Source organism: Cyprinus carpio, unplaced genomic scaffold (genome assembly GCF_018340385.1).
Source record: "Cyprinus carpio isolate SPL01 unplaced genomic scaffold, ASM1834038v1 S000006757, whole genome shotgun sequence".
NCBI lineage: Eukaryota > Metazoa > Chordata > Actinopteri > Cypriniformes > Cyprinidae > Cyprinus > Cyprinus carpio.
In genome coordinates, this window is record NW_024879354.1 from 248,531 (window position 1) to 267,007 (window position 18,477).

The window sequence follows — 18,477 nt, forward strand, 5'->3', positions numbered from 1 at the left end:
GCAGATAGGACAAGCAGGAAAGTTCACACACTTCTTTCTATGAGAAACAATGCTACAGTCAGTTATGTGTGTTCTGTATCAGAGTGTCTGTATGTTTTGGTCAAGCGGCAACCTCCCGGTCTCTCGTGAAACAAACACGGAAGCGAATAAAACTGCAATTCATTGACTGGCCCCTAACTTTACAGCAGAAAGGGGTTACAGCCTGGTACAAAAAAGTGGTTTTGGTCTATATAGATAATTTTGCCCTTCATGACATGCCCTTAATTTAAATTTTATTAAGCCTTAAAGTACTGCATAATTAAGGGCGTGGCCACTTTGAGTGACAGGTGGATTGCTGCTGCTGTCCCCCCCGGGTTACCGGTTGGCGGAAAAAGCTGCAGTGAATTGCAGCTGTGGAAGCCAGTCAACGTACTGGTCAGAGATCATAGATTCTACTTGACCTAAAAAGCCTCGTCATCCATTTAAAAGCTGTATAAAAGGTGGATAAATCAAACTCAATGACTTCTAGTGTAAGACTGGTTGCCTTCTGTTGTCAGTTGTACTCATTCCTGTTGCCTTTCCTCACATGAGACTGAGTCTGAGGAGGAGCAGGAGAAAGGATTCTCTTCAGTATTATGCATCTGGACTGCAGTACACATTTCAACCACTATGCGTCAGTATTACATACTGTACCTTTAGTCATTGTTTAATTAAAAACAGTAGTGATGCCCTGAAATGAAAAAGAACCAAAAATAATTAATTCAGTTAATCAAAGTTATTTAATAATCAACACTAAAGCTACAAACTTGTTTCAGCCTGAAACTGTGTGTCTGTGTGTGTGTGTGTGTGTGTGTGTGTGTGTGTGTGTGTGTGTGTGTGTGTGTGTGTGTGTGTGTGTGTGTGTGTGTGTGTGTGTGTGTGAGTGTGTACCTACTTAACCATATTTTGGGAACAAATTCGTACCCAAAAGTGAGCTAAACCTGACAAAATGTCCTCATTTGTAAAACTGGTATAAAAATAAAGTAAACAAAGTTTAATTTTAAACTGTAAAAATGCAGAACGTTTCCTGTAAGGGGTAGGGTTAGGTGTAGGGTTGGTGTAGGGAAATAGAATATACAGTGTGTGTGTGAGACAGAGAGTGTGCGTGGTGAGTGTGTGTAGTGGTCCTGTGTGTGTGTTTACAGTGAGTGTGTGTCGTGTATCTTATACAGTGCAGTTTGTCGATCTTAAATGGTAATTGTGCATAACAAGGTGTCAACCATGTCGGTACGCAAAACACACTCTCTGAACTAATTTACAAAATAATTTACATTTCTTATTTTGGTCGTGCATGCGGACCTGCGGACCACTTATGTGCACCCCTGAGTATGTAGGCCAAACACTGTGAGTGAACGAGTGTTGACGCGCTGCACTCCGGGCGAGTTACCCACAGCAGATGGGTTATATTCAATTAAACTGTGGCAAAAATAGCTGAATGCTGTGTGAAGGAGCAGAAGAGCAGATACTGAGAGTGATTACACACTGATGATGATGATGATGATGAAAGAGACAGGAAAGGATCTTCAGTAAACCACACGTGTCCTGATCAATGTGATGTCCAACTGATGGGAGCTGCTGCAGGGGCTGATGGGATTATTTACCCATAAACCCCCACCGCATGCCAAGGTTTAAATGAAGTCGTGTTCTTCTGCTGGTAACAGACGTCAGCTTGAGTTTTTGCGATATTACAAGTCCGTCAGCTTCTCCTATGAAATATAATCCATTTTCATAGCATTTCCCCCTCAACTCCATTTGTATTGTTAGTCATCTTAATGTGGTTTTTTTCCCAACTTTAATTATTTTTTTTTTATTTTTTAACACTTTGGATGGTAAGTCAAATGTAGCTCAGTACAGTTAAATCAAAACCTGGTATGGACTAGTTTCTGTGAATATTAACCTGCAAAAAATACAATTTAAACATGAATCCTGTGTGTTCTGCGTGTGAATGAATGGCGCAAACGCACGGTTTTGTTGGCACACATGCTGCTTTTCAGCGTCTGAGTACATAAACACATAAAACATAATGCTCTGAGAGTCCACTTCATGAGCATTTTTACCATGTATTTTGATCTGGGTGTGTGTAAAGCTGGATTTCTGCTTAGTTCATCAAGAAATCATCATATACTTTCATCAAATCTCTGAGTTTCTTTCTTCTGTGGAACAAAATATTTTGAAGAACATTAGAAGAACTGAACAATATTGGACCCATTGACTTTTCTTAAAATGTCTTCTTTGGTGTTTCCGGTCTGAATGACATGAGCGAGAGTAAATGACTCAGTGAATAGCTTTATTCTGTTCTATTTAATTGTGCTACTGGTTGTAATTGGTACAGTATATTTGTTTCTGATTACTTGTCTTTAACAGGGTTTGGACTTAATATTAGTTAGGCTAGTAGTTTTTGCTGGGGGCTATCGAAATTGGAATTGAGAATTGTGTGAAATTTTACCAGAATTTGAAATGTTGGTGTCATAAGTGTATTTATTAGAATACAAGGTTACATGGGTCAAAACCCATAACTAACAAATTAACTATTTATATATTTTAGGGGTGTAACAGTGCATGTATTCATACAGAAAATTTAGTTTAAAACCTGAAATAAAGATGAATGAACATCTCACGTAATCGCTCAGTCAGTGTTTCAACCGCGGGAAAATCGTTATTAAATCGGCGTGTGAACAAAACGTCACGCAGCACTTCATTTCCCTCAGGAGGTCATCAGTGTCTACAGCTCGTTATTTGCTGGAGATATGAAGTCAAATATTAGACTTTACTTCATATTTACTTTAACTGTTAGTCATGTCTTCATTATTTAATGTGTATGTTTAAATAAATATTTTATGAAACAAGTTATAACTGTAAATTATTATATTTCAAAAACAATAACAATTTTTATTTGTTTTATATTTGTCATTTTTTTTTTTTTATTTGTTTAAAAACAATTATGTTATATAGATTTATTTGATTATTTATTTATCTATTTTCTTCATATCATTGCAATATATATATATATATCTTACTTAGTATTTTTGTCTTGTTTTCTAGTATAATGACATAATATTCTTGAATGAAGATGCATTTACTTTACAAGTAAAATTATTTAAGATATTAAAGGGATAGTTCACCCAAAAATGAAAATTATGTCATTAATGACTCACCCTCATGTCGTTTCAAAACCGTGAGACCTCCGTTCATCTTCGGAACACAGTATAAGATATTTTAGATTTAGTCCGAGAGCTTTCTGTCCCTCCATTGAGAATGTATGTACGGTATACTGTCCACGTCCAGAAAGGTAATAAAAACATCTTCAAAGTAGTCCATGTGACATCAGAGGGTCCGTTAGAATTTTTTGAAGCATCGAAAATACAGGTTTTTGGTCCAAAAATATCAAAAACTACGACTTTATTCAGCATTGACTTCTCTCCCAGGTCTGTTATGAGCGCGTTCACAGCACATCCGGTTCGCGAACGAATCACATCGATTTAACCGGATCTTCTTGAACCAGTTCACCCAATCGAACTGAATCGTTTGAAACGGTTCGCGTCAACAATAAGCATTAATCCACCAATGACTTAAGCTGTTAACTTTTTTTAACATGGCTGACACTCCCTCTGAATTCAAATAAACCAATATCCCGGAGTAATTCATTTACTCAACAGTACACTGACTGTACCGAGCCAGATAACTAACGAAACATTGACTCGTTCTCGAGTCAAGAACCTGTTGCCGCGGTTGCATCGGTTTTTCGGATCACCGGTAGTGATGGGAAGTTCTGTTCTTCTCCGCGAACCCGGTTCTTTCGGACAGTTTGATTCAATAAACCGGTTGCCGAAAACGGTTCACCAGGTTATTTTGCACTCGACGTAATGACTTCATTGGCGATGATTGCCCTTGATTCAAGCCTTCGGTTTACCCGCGCTCATAACATTAGCACAGAATCAGTTCAGAATCAATCATTAAAGAACGAGTTCAGTTCAGACGCGCTGTGTGTCAGTCTGAATCACGCATGCGCAGTATCATCAGCTCCTCGGTTCTCGAATCGCACGCGTCCGACAGAAACGGTTCTTGATTCGAGAACGAGTCAATGTTTCGTTCGTTATCTGGCTCGGTTCAGTCAGTGTACTGCTTGAGTAAATGAATAACACCGGGATATTGGTTTATTTGAACTCAGAGGGAGTCAGTGTCAGCCATGTTAAAAAAGTTAACAGCTTAAGTCAGTGGTGGATTGATGCTTATTGTTGACGACGCGAACCGTTTCAAACGATTCAGTTCGATTTGGTGAACTGGTTCAAAGAAGAATCCGGTTACATCGAGTGATTCGTTCGCGAACCGGATGTGCTCAGTGAACGCGTTACATCATAACAGACCTGGGAGAGAAGTCAATGCTGAATAAAGTCGTAGTTTTTTTGATTCTTTTGGACCAAAATGTATTTTCGATGCTTCAGTAAATTCTAACGGACCCTCTGATGTCACATGGACTACTTTGAAGATGTTTTTATTACCTTTCTGGAGGTGGACAGTATACCGTACATACATTCTCAATGGAGGGACAGAAAGCTCTCGGACTAAATCTAAAATATATTATACTGTGTTCCGAAGATGAACGGAGGTCTCACGGGTTTGGAACGACATGAGGGTGAGTCATTAATGACATAATTTTGATTTTTGGGTGAACTATCCCTTTAAGTCTTGTTTTCTAAATAAAAAAAAAAGTTAGTTTTTGCTTAAAAATATCTGCCAATAAGGTAAGAAAAATAAACATAATTCAAAGCTAAACAAGATTATTTTTCTTGCCCCATTGGCAGATATTTTTGCTTAAAACAAGACAAACTAAATTTTGATATTTGATATTGATATTATATTTTAATATATAGTATAATATATACATCACATTTGCATTTACATTTATCAGACCCTTTTATCCAAAGTGACTTACAGTGCATTCAGGCTATACAATTTCTTTACATATCATATATATTGATGTATATTATATTTTATATTGTTTTACAGAAAACAAGGCATAATATCCTAAGTCATTTTACTTGTACAGTAAATTCATCTTGATTCAAGAATTTTTAGATATTTATACTAGAAAACATGACACAAATACTAAGATAATAATGTTTTGCAGTGTATTTGTATTTGTTATTTATTAATTGATTTGGTGAATATCTTGGCAGGGCAGACACAGATGTGCCTCTGCTCTCAGATGTCTGTGGTGTGGAATGTGACGTGTTTGTGAGCTGCTGTAAATAGCCGTGTTCTGCGAGCAGGAAGCTGGTGAAGGTCCAGGACCTGTGTTTGCACAGACAGATGATCTGCAACAGCTCCAGACGCTCAGATTCACCTTCAGAGTCACTGAGTCCTTCGTTAGATTGATTCCTGAATGGAGCTTCACTGCATTGATCTGTTTGTTGAGCAACATGTCAACTTCTGATTCCACCAATCACGTGATTTTTGGGGCGGGACTATCTGTCTGACTGACCAGTGACAGAGTATTTGATAGACGGTCTTTATTTGTCCAGTTTGTTTTTGGTGACAGACACACAGAAGTGACACATTCAATGTTTAAAGCAGTAAATCTGGCTGGTTCTGTGGTCTGTGAACGAGTCCTCATTTGTGACCACAAAACCAGTCTTAAGGGTCAATTTTGTGAAATTGAGATTTATAGATTATCTGAAGCTGAATAAATAATCTCTCCATTGATGTATGGTTTGTTAGGAGGACAATATTTGTCTGAGATACAACTATTTGAAAATCTGGGAATCTGAGGGAGCAAAAAAAAATACTAAATATTGAGAAAATCATCTTTAAAGTTGTTCAAATGAAGTTCTTATCAATGCATATTACTAATCAAAAATTAAGTTTTGATATATTTACGGTAGGAAATTTACTAAATATCTTCATGGAACATGATCTTATCTTAATATCCTAATGATTTTTGTCATAAAAGAGAAATGTATAATTATGACTCATACAATGTATTGTTGTCTATTGCTACAAATACACCTGTGCTGCTGATGACTGCTTCTGTGCTGCAGGGACACATTTCTCTGGGATGATCTGTTCTTATGAAGCACTATTAATATAATTCATCGGTCTGACTGTAAGCCCAGTTTGGGTCTCACTCATATAAAATTCATCTTTTCTTTGTCACTGATGAGTCTCATCCAGTCAGATTTCAGAGTCTGTTCAAAATCTGTTTGGAATCGGGAACTATCTGACCTTAATTTATCTGTCGACTGGGAGAAGTGTGGTCTAACCTCAGTTTAATCTCTACAAACTTGGCTCATCGTCTCATAAAAAGAAAATAATACTGAACTGGTGTACACCACACATGTGGGAAAACATATTGGATCCATAGTCTTCTTAAAATAGTGATCTGTGAATGTACAACAGCACAAATTAATAAGGCCAAACCTAGCACTATTGAAAGGATGTTATGATGTTATTTGTTTATGTAAAAACTGATCACAAAAATGATTTCAGAGTCAGAGTGGTCTGTTTAATATTAATGATGTTGCTCTCAGCTGATTGGAGGAGCAGTGATCATCAGATAATGATGGTGATTGTATCTTCAGTCCTGATGATCTGTAGTTTGTGTCGAGCTGTGATTGATGTGAAGGAGCCTGGGAGCTCTCTCTAGTCTTTGTAATCCCATTTTAAGGCTGTCTGCCCTGATCTGGGTCACGGGTTTGATCTGGGTTACCCCTTCACGAGCCGCCCGCCGGCCCATAATCCCTCAGTCCCCGCAGACTCTGATCACGCCTCGACAGAGCTTTCTCTTTCATAGCTCCGGACAGACCTTTCTACTAAAGAAATAAGAATTATAATTAATAATTATGAATAATATAATAATACAAATATTCGGACAGACTTTTTGGGGGGGGGGGGGGGTGTTTTATGATTTACATTTTTTTTTTCACCTGCTTAAAACACATTTTCCAAACTTTGCCTCTTTTTTCCAAACTTTACACACAAATCCAAGAATCGCACACATAATGCTCTCATCTCTTGCAAAACGAAGAGCTGCATTCAAAATATAACAAACACATCTCAAAAGCACACATTTGCAAAATTGCAAAGATTTTTGGGTGTTACATTGAAAACTGTGTGTTGTGTTTTACAAACAGTGTTTTATGAAATTCAAAACTGAGTCAAAGGCTCAGAATTAGTGTCTGGTTTTGTAGATTTGGTGTGTGCTTCTGCTGTTTGAGTGTCAGCTCTCAGAAACTGTGTGACAAGGAAAGATTCTGTGTGTCAGCAGTTAAAAAAAAGGTGTAATACAAGTTTATTAACTGTAATAATTAAAGTATGTCTGTAAGTATGTTTTATATATTTAGATAATTTGTCACTGATGATTCAAACGTGAGTTTTGAGCAGTGTAGAGTACAGCTTGTAGTTTGATGTTTCTCTGATCACAGATGCAGACATGGTTTTATGTTTACACAGCGTGATACGCAACACACACGTAACAACACAGTATAAGTCATTATAATCAGTAATCATGTCCCCACTGGATGCTACAAATGGATCACAGTATGTGAGGGGTGTAACATTTCCGTCACACGCTTGAGGCATTCGGCCAATCACAACACACAGTATAGCTGTGTTTCAGAAGGCGGGGCACAGAGGAGAAACAATAATGTACAGTATGTGGAAAATAATGTGTTTTTAACTTTAAACCACATAAACACATTTCATTACACCAAATAATGTTCTTTTTAGCAAAATCATATGACCCCTTTAATACAACTTATATTCAGTGTTTAATTCTGAAGTTTAATGCAGACTGTCAGGACAAGCCTTCATGCAAAATAGAAACACTTTTTAACATTTACAGATAAGGATATAACCGTAAAATGAAAGTTTTGCTCTAGGGCTGCACGATTCTGGATAAATTGAGAATCACGATTTTTTTGGTCTCAAATAGAGATCACAATTCTGAACTAAATAAAATAATGTGTGACAAAATATTATTGCTGCAGTCTATTTAAAAGTGTCTAATTAATTTGAGTGAATTATTAAACATTTTAATATACACTACCAGTCCAAAAGTTTTTGAACAGTAAGAATTTTTATGTTTTTTAAATAATTCTCTTCCTTCCACCAAGGATCCTTTAAATTGATCAAAAATGACAATAAAGACATTTATAACAAAAGGATTTCTATTTCACAAAAATTTTGTTCTTCTGAACTTTCTATCAAAGAAACCTGAAAAAAGTCTCAACTGTGTTCAACATTGATAATAATCAGAAATGTTTCTTGAGCAGCAAATCATCATATTAGAATGATTTCTGAAGATCATGTGACACTGAAGACTGGAGTAATGATGCTGAAAATACAGCTGCGCATCACAGAAATACATTACACTTTAACAGAGATTCACATAGAAAACAGTTATTTTAAATTGTAAAAATATTATAAAATTTTACTGTTTTTGCTGTACTTTGGACCAAATAAATGCAGGCTTGGGGAGCAGAAGAGGCTTTACACATCTTACGGTTCAAACAGCTTGGATCACGCAGCTTTCCTGAAGCAGCTCACTCTGTTTCCTCCACTATTAGATAAGAAAAACATGATCCAGTGTGTAAGTTGGTACGACTGGCGGAATTTTTCCATATAATCGATAATGACATTTGTTGGCGACGATTTGCATTATTGATTTTATTGATCAGTTGTTGCAGGGTGTGTATCAGTGTCCAAATGAAACAGAAACTCATTGTCGTTGCTTTAGTAGATGTCTCTCTCAGCTGCAGTGCATCATGGGTAATCTCCCGTACGTCTCACTGCACACACAGTTAAGCGGGTCCAGATCTGACACTTCAGAGGCGTAACAGTTCGAGATGAACATGAGGGAAACTCACGCTGGTTATTAATAGATTCAGAGCTGTAAGTGCTGCTGAAAGGCCTTCTGGGATATCTGTGGAGTTTCTATTAGACAGAAAAATCATCCACTGATGCAGAAATATCCCAGCAATCCACACGCATTCATACACACACACACACATATATACACACATTTGATTATTTTATTTGGAATGACAAATACTGATTAAAACAACACAGCATCCAAATATTCACAAAGAGCCTATTATGTTTCACCTGACAATACAGACAATGTAATAGTCACAACCACATTAATAAGTAGATTATGGATAAAGTTGACATCGTCTTCTCCAGACATGCAGACTGCCTATGATTGCTGACACAGAACAATATCTGGCTGTTTGCTTAGAGGTCTTTTTACTCAGTCCAGCAATCTGCAAGCCTCTGACACATAATCTGTGCACATGTCCCAAGCTACCAAAAATAAGAATAATCAGTTTGATCCTGTAACCACACACTGCCAAAGCATTGGTTAATGACTGATACTTCAACATTTTCTCAGAAAAAAGTCCATGTAAAGATCAAAACAACAGCCCACTTCCAGAATCAGAATGTTCTTAGAAAGTTCATCGATGACTACGATGTCTGGAGTGTTTGGGTATTCCCTGAGAACACTTCTAAGAGAGTTTATATTATTATCATTCAGGTTTAAAAACCAGCTAGTTTTAACGGTTTTGTTTGTATGTATTGCACTTTGTCCAGATTCTTTGCGCAGTTCTTGAGCTGTTATGTTTACGATGCGATCATGACGCGCAATGTAAAGTCCTTTAAACGCGGGGCATCCGTTCAGTATGTGCGCTGTGGATTCCATTACCTTATCGCTGTGTAGTAAACAGAATGGTTCATGATGTTTTGGGAACCACAAAGAGAGGTTGTATTTAGTCGGGAGAGTTTGCAGCCGAGCTTTAATAACAAATTTTAGGATATCTTCGTTAACGGCTGAATTTTGTAACGCCGACACACACACACACACACACACACACACACACACACACACACACACACACACACACACACACACACACACACTCATACCCTCACTCACTCAATTACACACACACAGCTGACAGTGCAGATGCCACACTGGCAGTTTGAGTGTGTGTGTGTATATATATATATATATATGTTTCAATCATGTCAACTCTTTGAAGATTTTAGCATGTAATGGTTAGGACAATGTTAATGTATTTGGTCTTGGCGTAATAGATCTGCTGCACTGCTGCTCTTGGTTATTGCTGTAGTTGTAGATTATTGCTGCTTGTGTGTGAGTGTGTGTGTGAGAGAGAGAGTGAGTCAGTGTGTGTGTGAGAGAGAGAGAGTGAGTCAGTGTGTGTGTGTGTGTGTGTGTGTGTGTGTGTGTGTGTGTGTGTGTGTGTGTGTGTGTGTGAGAGAGAGTGAGTCTGATTGTGTGTGTGAGAGAGAGAGTGAGTCTGATTGTGTGTGTTGTGTGTGTGTTTGTTTTTGTGTGTGTGTTTGCGTGTGTGTTTGCGTGTGTGTGTGAGGTGTGTGTGTAGTTCAGTGTGTGTGGTGTGTGTGCGTGTGTGTGTGAGAGAAAGACAGTGAGTCAGTGTGTGTGTGTGTGTGTGTGTGTGTGTGGTCAGTGTGTGTGTGTGTGTGTGTGTCTGAGAGTGAGTCAGTGTGTGTGTGTGTGCAGGGCCTGCCCAGGCTCTGTTGGTGCCATAGATTTTAGATTTCCGCCCCCCCACCCCCCACTAAAAAAATTCTGAAAATGCAAAACTTTACCATAACATAACAAAAGAATTAGAAATAGCATATTTTACCCATAAATAAAAAAATGATACGCTTAATTAAAAATAAAACTCCAATGTGGAGTTTTGTACTCCAGCATGTTGCCCACCCAGTGCCTGTCCTAGACTGCTGGGGGCTCTACGCATGGTAAAGAATGAATGAATGAAACACATTTGTCGGTGTTTCACTCCATCTCAGATCGCTCTCGCAGAAAGCTCTTGAGAAACAGTGTCACTTCTGCAGCTCAGTACGCTTTCAACTTATTTTTATTTATTTTTTTTTTGAGTAAGACTGTGCGACATTCACGCTACATGATTTGACTGATTTTTACATAGAAAGGGTGACAGCACACTGCATTAAAAGAAATGTTATTCATGTTTTCATAACCCCTGGCCAAATTCAAAAACAAAACTTAAATTAAATCATCTTTGAGAGCGAGGGGCCCCCTGGTGTTTCGGGGGCCCTACGCAGCTTGCGTGTGGGCTGAACAGTTTGGGATCCCCTGGTCTAACAGACAACAAAGGCAACAAAATAAAGGCCACATTTTGTAATTTATTTATACATGTTAGCCAGCTAGCTAGCTAGTTAGTCTAATTAGCATACCCATACCTTTCATTTCAGTTTTGTGCATAGAGTGGAAAACAACATACCTTAATTATTTCACTGAATGCTAGATTGTAGTCCTAGTCATGGTCTTTTTCAAAAGACAATTATTAATTTAACTGATATTAAATTAAAACATTCCACAGTGTCAGTGTTGCCAGCTAAGATGTTTTAAAAAGACTATTTCAAAATACTACATAAACATCACGGGCAAATATACAGTCCTTAACTTGTGATTTTTACCTCTTTATTTATATTTTTCTGCTCTTCTTTGCACCGCGTCCTGCCTTGTGCCCCTGAGAACTTTCTTTTTTTGCTCATTTTTTAGAAATGATACATTAAGAGCACATAAATGGCAAAACTACAGTATTTTAACTGCGTAGGCCATGCATAATTAATGCATGATGATGTATTATAATTACGTCATGACGCAGAAAGTGTTTAAATTAGTCCCACATGACATGTTGTCAAATGATTTTTCTTTGATGTCACTTTTATTTTATTCTAACATTATTTTAATCAGTTCGATGATCGATCAGTAATAAAATTGTTAACTTTCAGAAATTATTTAGCTTAATACAAGAGTGTAGGAGCGCACAATGGTCACAAGAGGGCGCACTTCCGACCAAAAAAAAACAAAAACACAAAACCCTTCCTTGCAGCACTCCCCAGTAATTTTGCGCCTTAGGCAGCTGCCTGTGTCACCTATGCCACGGGCCGGCCCTGTGTGTGTGTGTGTGTGTGAGTGAGTGAGTGTGTGTGTGTGTGTGTGTGTGTGAGTGAGTGTGTGTGAAAGAGACTCTATCGTTCTCCTGAATCATGAGTATAAATAAAGAACTAGACACAGATCAATTATAAACGCTGCTGGAACATGAAGAACAAACATTATTAAAAATATATTTGTCTAAACTGTGTGAGATTATTTTGATGTAAACTATGGTGTGTTTTCTGGAATCAGTGAGGTGTTTGTTTGATGGCGGTCGTGTCTGTGGTGTTTCAGGATGTTTGGGAAGAAGAAGAAGCGTCTGGAGATCTCGGCTCCGTCTAACTTCGAGCAGCGCGTCCACACCGGCTTCGACCCGCAGCAGCAGAAGTTCACCGGCCTGCCGCAGCAATGGCAGAGTCTGCTGGCCGACACGGCCAACCGGCCCAAGCCCATGGTGGACCCTCCTACATCACGCCCAATGAAGGTACTTCCTGTTCCTGCGGCTCACTTCCTGTGCCGGCTGCTCTCGTCCTCCCACACTGGTTTGTTTCTTTAGTTTAATCACTGATGATTATCACAGAAAATGAGCCCTGCTCTAAAACCCCAGATATAAATCACAAAGCAGTGCACATGCTTCACGGAGGAACCAATCCCAGAATGCACTGCAGCAAGCTCAGTACAAACAAAAAAAGACGGCTAACCTGATTGAAATCAAGTTTAGTTTCTTGTGTAGAGTTGCTGTTAATGTTGAATTCAGACCAGGGCTGCAAGGGAAACATTCAGAGAAAAACTGTAAAAACACATCAAAATTGATAAATATGTATAAATGTGATTAAAATAAATAAAACAAAAACATTCATATGTGATTAAAATAAATAAAACAAAAACATTAAAATGTGATTAAAATAAATACAGTTAAATGTGATTAAACGAAATAAACTAATTTATCAGTCAAAGGGAGATTTTAAATAAAACGTGATTCAAATAAATAAAAAAAGAGATTTAAAATAAATGATAAAAAATGTGATTCAAATAAATAGCTAAATAAAATTACATTTAAAATAAATAAAAATTTGGTTAAATAAATGAGACGATACAGTGAAAATAAAAAAAATAATAAAAATGAGATTTTAAACAAACCAAATAAGACAAAAACATTAATTGTAAAAAAATAAATAAATAGATTTAAATTAAGTAAATCATTAGATTTAAATAGTATTGTATTAAATTTTTAGTTTAATGTTAATTTATTAAAGGTGATTACGATATATAAATGGAAATAACTAAATAAATAATACATCTAACAATGCAGTAGTATAATGAGCAGGAAAAACAATTTTAATTTCTTCATAGAAACTCAGTTTTTCTAAATAATATTTTGACGTATATCAGTTTTTCACAGTATAAAAGCTATAGCTGTAAATTGTAGGATGTTTGGGGTTCTGTGGCGTGTAAATGATTGAATCAGCCGGAGACCAGAGCTGCTGAACAGAGCCGTGTTACTGCTGCTTAACCAGCACTAACCAGCACTAACTAGCACTAACTAGCACTAACCAGCACTAACCAGCACTAACCAGCACTAACCAGCACTAACCAGCACTAACCAGCACTAACTAGCACTAACCAGCACTAACCAGCACTAACCAGCACTAACCAGCACTAACCAGTACTAACCAGCACTAACTAGCATGAACCAGCACTAACCAGAACTAACTAGCACTAACAGTAAATAACTAGCACTAACCAGCACTAACCAGCACTAACCAGCACTAACCAGCACTAACCAGTACTAACCAGCACTAACTAGCATGAACCAGCACTAACCAGAACTAACCAGCACTAACCAGCACTAACTAGCACTGACCAGCACTAACCAGCACTGACCAGTACTAACCAGCACTAACTAGCATGAACCAGCACTAACCAGAACTAACCAGCACTAACTAGCACTAACCAGGGCTCTGCTCAGCAGGATCTTCTGTGATGTGATGATGTGTGTGTGTTGGGGTTAAAGGCGCTCTGCTGTCCTGTCCTCGTCTCCTGTCTGCGTCCAGTGTCTCTGCAGACCATCATCAGTAGTTATCACAGTCAGAGATAATAACATCCGTTCTGTAGCAAGTCTGATGGCAGTCACGGGTTTGAGTCCCAGAACACACACGTCAATATTACACTGGTCTCAGCTTTATGGTTCTAATTTAGACAAAATTCTCCCAGAAATCAAGCATCTGTCATCATTCGCTCACCATCATGTCTTCGTGTGCTGAACTGAAGGAGAATCTAAAGGTCACCATGACTGTCAAAGTCTGTGAAGAAGAAAATAAATAAATCATAACGCTCTGTATAAGTACCGTGGAGGTCGTTCATAAGGTCTGTGTTTTTTATATTTTTTTGTTGTGTTTTTGTTGTTTTTTATGCTTTTTGGATCTGGGGTGTTGTTATCGATGAGCTGTTGATGTGAAGATTCATCAGATTCAGTTCAGCATGTGACTTTGGAGCAACATGAAGAGAAAATAATGAAGCTGAAGATACCTTTCATTTTTCCCAAAATTCCATTTTATTTTTTAAACGTTATGTTTTATTTTTTTCCCCAAATGTTTTTATTTTTAACCTAATAATTTTTTTTTTTTTTTACCAAATTCAATTATTTATTTTTTTTACAAATTCTGTTTTATTTATCCTCAAATTATTATTTTTTTTAACAAGTTCTGTTCTAATTTTCCCCTCAATTTTTTAATCTAATACCATTTTATCTTTCTTTTTTACCATATTCTATTTTTTTACTAAATTTTTTTCCCCCAAATTCTTTTTTATTTTTAACCAAATTCTGTTTTATTGTTTCCCCAAATACCATCCATCCATCCATCAATTCATTCATTAATTTATTTATTAAAATTATTATTTATTTATTTTTTATACCAAATTCCATTTTTTTCCATTTAAATTTTTCTGGATTCCATTTTTTATTTTTCCAGATTCAGATTTTTTATAATGAAAAAGCATGTTTAATTTATTGAAATCTTGAACATATACAATTTAACAACAGTTTAGCAAGTAAAAAATAATAATAATAATAATAATTTCAGTGTAATTCCATTTCAAGTGTGATTAGTGTGGTGAAGGCACTGGACGCAGGAGGCCTCGGCGCAGCAGGAGATATCTCTGAAGAGGGATACACAGATATTAATTCTCTTGCTCTCTTCACAGATATCTCCCAAGAAAGTCCGGTTGGCAGAATCGCCGTTGCGAAAAGTATGCCCTCTATCCTTGCTTCTCTCTCTCTCTGTCCCTCTCTCTCTCTCTCTCTCTCTCATCTCGTTTCTTTTCTCCTTCCTCTCTTTTGGTCTTTATTTTGTGCTCTTCATCGGCCACATGCACTTCTGCTCATAAGTGTATGACATACACTACCAGTCAAAAGTCTTTGAACAGTAAGACCTTTAATGTTTTTTAAAGAAGTCTCTTCTGCTCACCAAGCCTGCATTTATTTGATTCAATATACAGCCAAAGCAGTAAAATTTGGAAATATTTTTACTATTTAAAACAGCTGTTTTCTGCTTGAATATATTTTAAAATGTAATATATTTCTGTGATTTCAAAGCTGAATTTTCAGCATAATTACTCCAGTCACATGATCCCTCAGAAATCATTCTAATATTCTGCGGTGTTTGGGGCCGAATGCATGAGAGACGCTGTAGATGCAGAAGTGCATGATCCCAGGATGGACAGATGAGTGTGGAGCCGATCCGATCCGATTCATAAACCCTTTATGAATGCTGCGTGACGTCATATGGCTCGATCGGAGTCGTTTCCATCTGCTGGCATGAATCATAACATCTGTGCTGAAGTGTTAATGCTGCATGTGTTAATATAACATACATGTGACACCAGACTGATGAAGATCTGAGAAGATATTCTTTAATGCCGTTTATTATTTTGATGAAATATGATCAGGATGTGTTTCTGTCATTAGATTCAGATACAATACTTGATTTTTTTATTCTGACATTGTCAGCATGTAAGACGATCGAACTGCACTGAAAACAATTCATTTAAAGTTAAATTACACCAGAAGTGTTTTAAGTCCAGACGTTTTCATGGTCAGTTTAGAGCTTTTTTGTCTGTTGTCTCTTCTTGCAGTCTAGTGGAAACTACAGGAAACATCCCAAATCTACATTGAAGTGTTTATTTTATTGCACATTATCTATTTGCATCTGTAGATTTCAATCAAATGTTTTTGAGATGTATTTAGATTATCTTTGTTTTTCCCGAACTGTCATACCGGTGTCATGCAGTAGGAGGCAGAATGCGCCTTTAAAGTGATAGTTCACCCAAAAAAATTTGATGTTTATCTGCTTACCTCCAGGGCATCCAAGATGTAGATGACTTTGTTTCTTCAGTAGAACACAAATTATGATTTTTAGTCTCTCAGCAATACAGTGCTTGGCAATGGTAACATAATCTATGACAGTAAAAAAAACATGCACAGACAAATCCAAATCAAACCCTGCGGCTCGTGTCTTGACTCGGACTTGACTGACACACTGCAATGCTTTCTAACCATATTTCCACTTTATGTTCCAATTATTCTGCTTATTGTACATATAAAATACAATAAGTTTATATCAGTGGTCGTGTATTCATAATTGTGACCACAAAGCTTGTTTACGATGTCTACCATTGAAACACACAGTGTGTGCATATATATACATAAAGAGAGTGTATCTTGCATACATAAACATACATCATACATATATTTTTGTTGCTCTCTGCACAACTCTGTACACATTGGATTGATTTGAATAACTTCAACATACATGGCTGTGGTTGCCAGATTTCAGTTTTAATCCCCCAATCAAGAGCTTTTTTCTGGCATTTTCTTGTCTCAAGTTCAGACTCTCTTCTTGTGGTCCAGCGTGGCTTGTGTTAGTTTGTTGATTCTCTCTGGTTATCAGTGTCAGGTGGACCAGTTCATCCTGCGGGTCACTGCGTGAGTCACTGGGGTTTAGTCGGGTGTATTTTTAGAAACGCTTGCATTGCCTTATTGGCAGGCCGTGTGTGTCAGTAACCATCGCCCCGTGCTTTACAAGACTCAACAGCTGGGCGTTCAGCATGTGTTCAGCTGAACGGGTGTCTCACACTTGATCAGCATCAGTAATCAGTTTCTTCTGCTGGCTGATGGACCTTCCATGTTGTGTGTGCCGCTGTCAGACTGTGGTGTGTTGAAGAGTGTGTCTGGAGTGTCATTGGAGTTTTAGCCGGTCGCATCAAATGAAGGCAGAGTCTGTGGACTGCTGCAGGTCCATGCTTTATGAGCGCAGTTATTGCGCAGCAGTGAGCGAGCAGTGAGAATTGTGGGATTGAAAGCGGCCGAGAGCGTCAAAAAGGTTCCTCGACTTTATGCAAATATCAAGCGACAACCAATCGCTGGTAAAAGCAGGCAAGGCAAGATTTTGATGCATGTTTCTGAGTGGATTACGGAGCTAAAATCACTTGTCTTTTGTTGAAGTAGTTTTTTGTGACCCTGGAGCACATAACCAGTCATGAGGGTCAATTTCTGAAATTGTGATGTATACATAATCTGAAAGCTGAATAAATCATCTCTCCATTGATGTGTGGTTTGTTAGGAGGACAATATTTGTCTGAGATACAACTATATAAAAAAATCTGGAATCTGAGGGAGCAAAAAAATCTAAATATTGAGAAAATCATCTTTAAATTTGTTCAAATGAAGTTCTTAGCAATGCATATTACTAATCAAAAATTAAGTTTTGATATATTTATGGTAGGAAATTTTACTAAATAGCTTCATGGAACATGATCTTTACTTAATATCCTAATGATTTTTGTCATAAAAGAGAAATGTATAATTGTGACTCATACAATGTATTGTTGTCTATTGCTACAAATATACCTGTGCTACTGATGACTGCTTCTGTGCTCACTTATGTTTGATTTAGGGCTGTCTCTATTCATAGCTTTCAGTCACGTGACCGGCTCGAAGACCTGGAGGGCAAAACATCCATAGAACTGCAGCACAAGCCTGTCAACTTTCCATCTGTTTCACAGCCGTAAATATTTAGATCACCTCTCAAAATAATAAAACAAAGGTATGTGAACAAAATGCAAGTTTTGGCCATTTGCAAACCATATTAAGCACCTGCTGCAATATTTCAATCACTAAATAGCTCGACAAAATGTTGTAAAAACACTTAAAGTGCATTAATATATTTAAAACAGTAATATTCTCTATATGAATGATGCATAGTTTACAGACAGAAGACAAGCACATGAGGCCGGAATATGAATGCAATCCGCTTAATGGTTCAGTGTTTTCCTCCTAATGGTTTTTATGGGAAACCATTTAACGTGAAACTTTGCACATTGTGTTTATATTCTGGCTTTATCTGCTTGCCTGTACAAAACATACCTAATTAATAAGGTGTTTACTGAATTTCGCCTTTTAATATCTGCGTTTTACTATATTACTACTTAATACAAACTGTGTGAAAATAACTGTC

General features: G+C 37.3%; 1 pseudogene; it reads left to right on the forward strand.

The window, feature by feature from the left end:
• The window catches only part of LOC122144762, a 51,138-nt pseudogene that overhangs the window by 8,049 nt on the left and 24,612 nt on the right, over positions 1-18,477 (forward strand).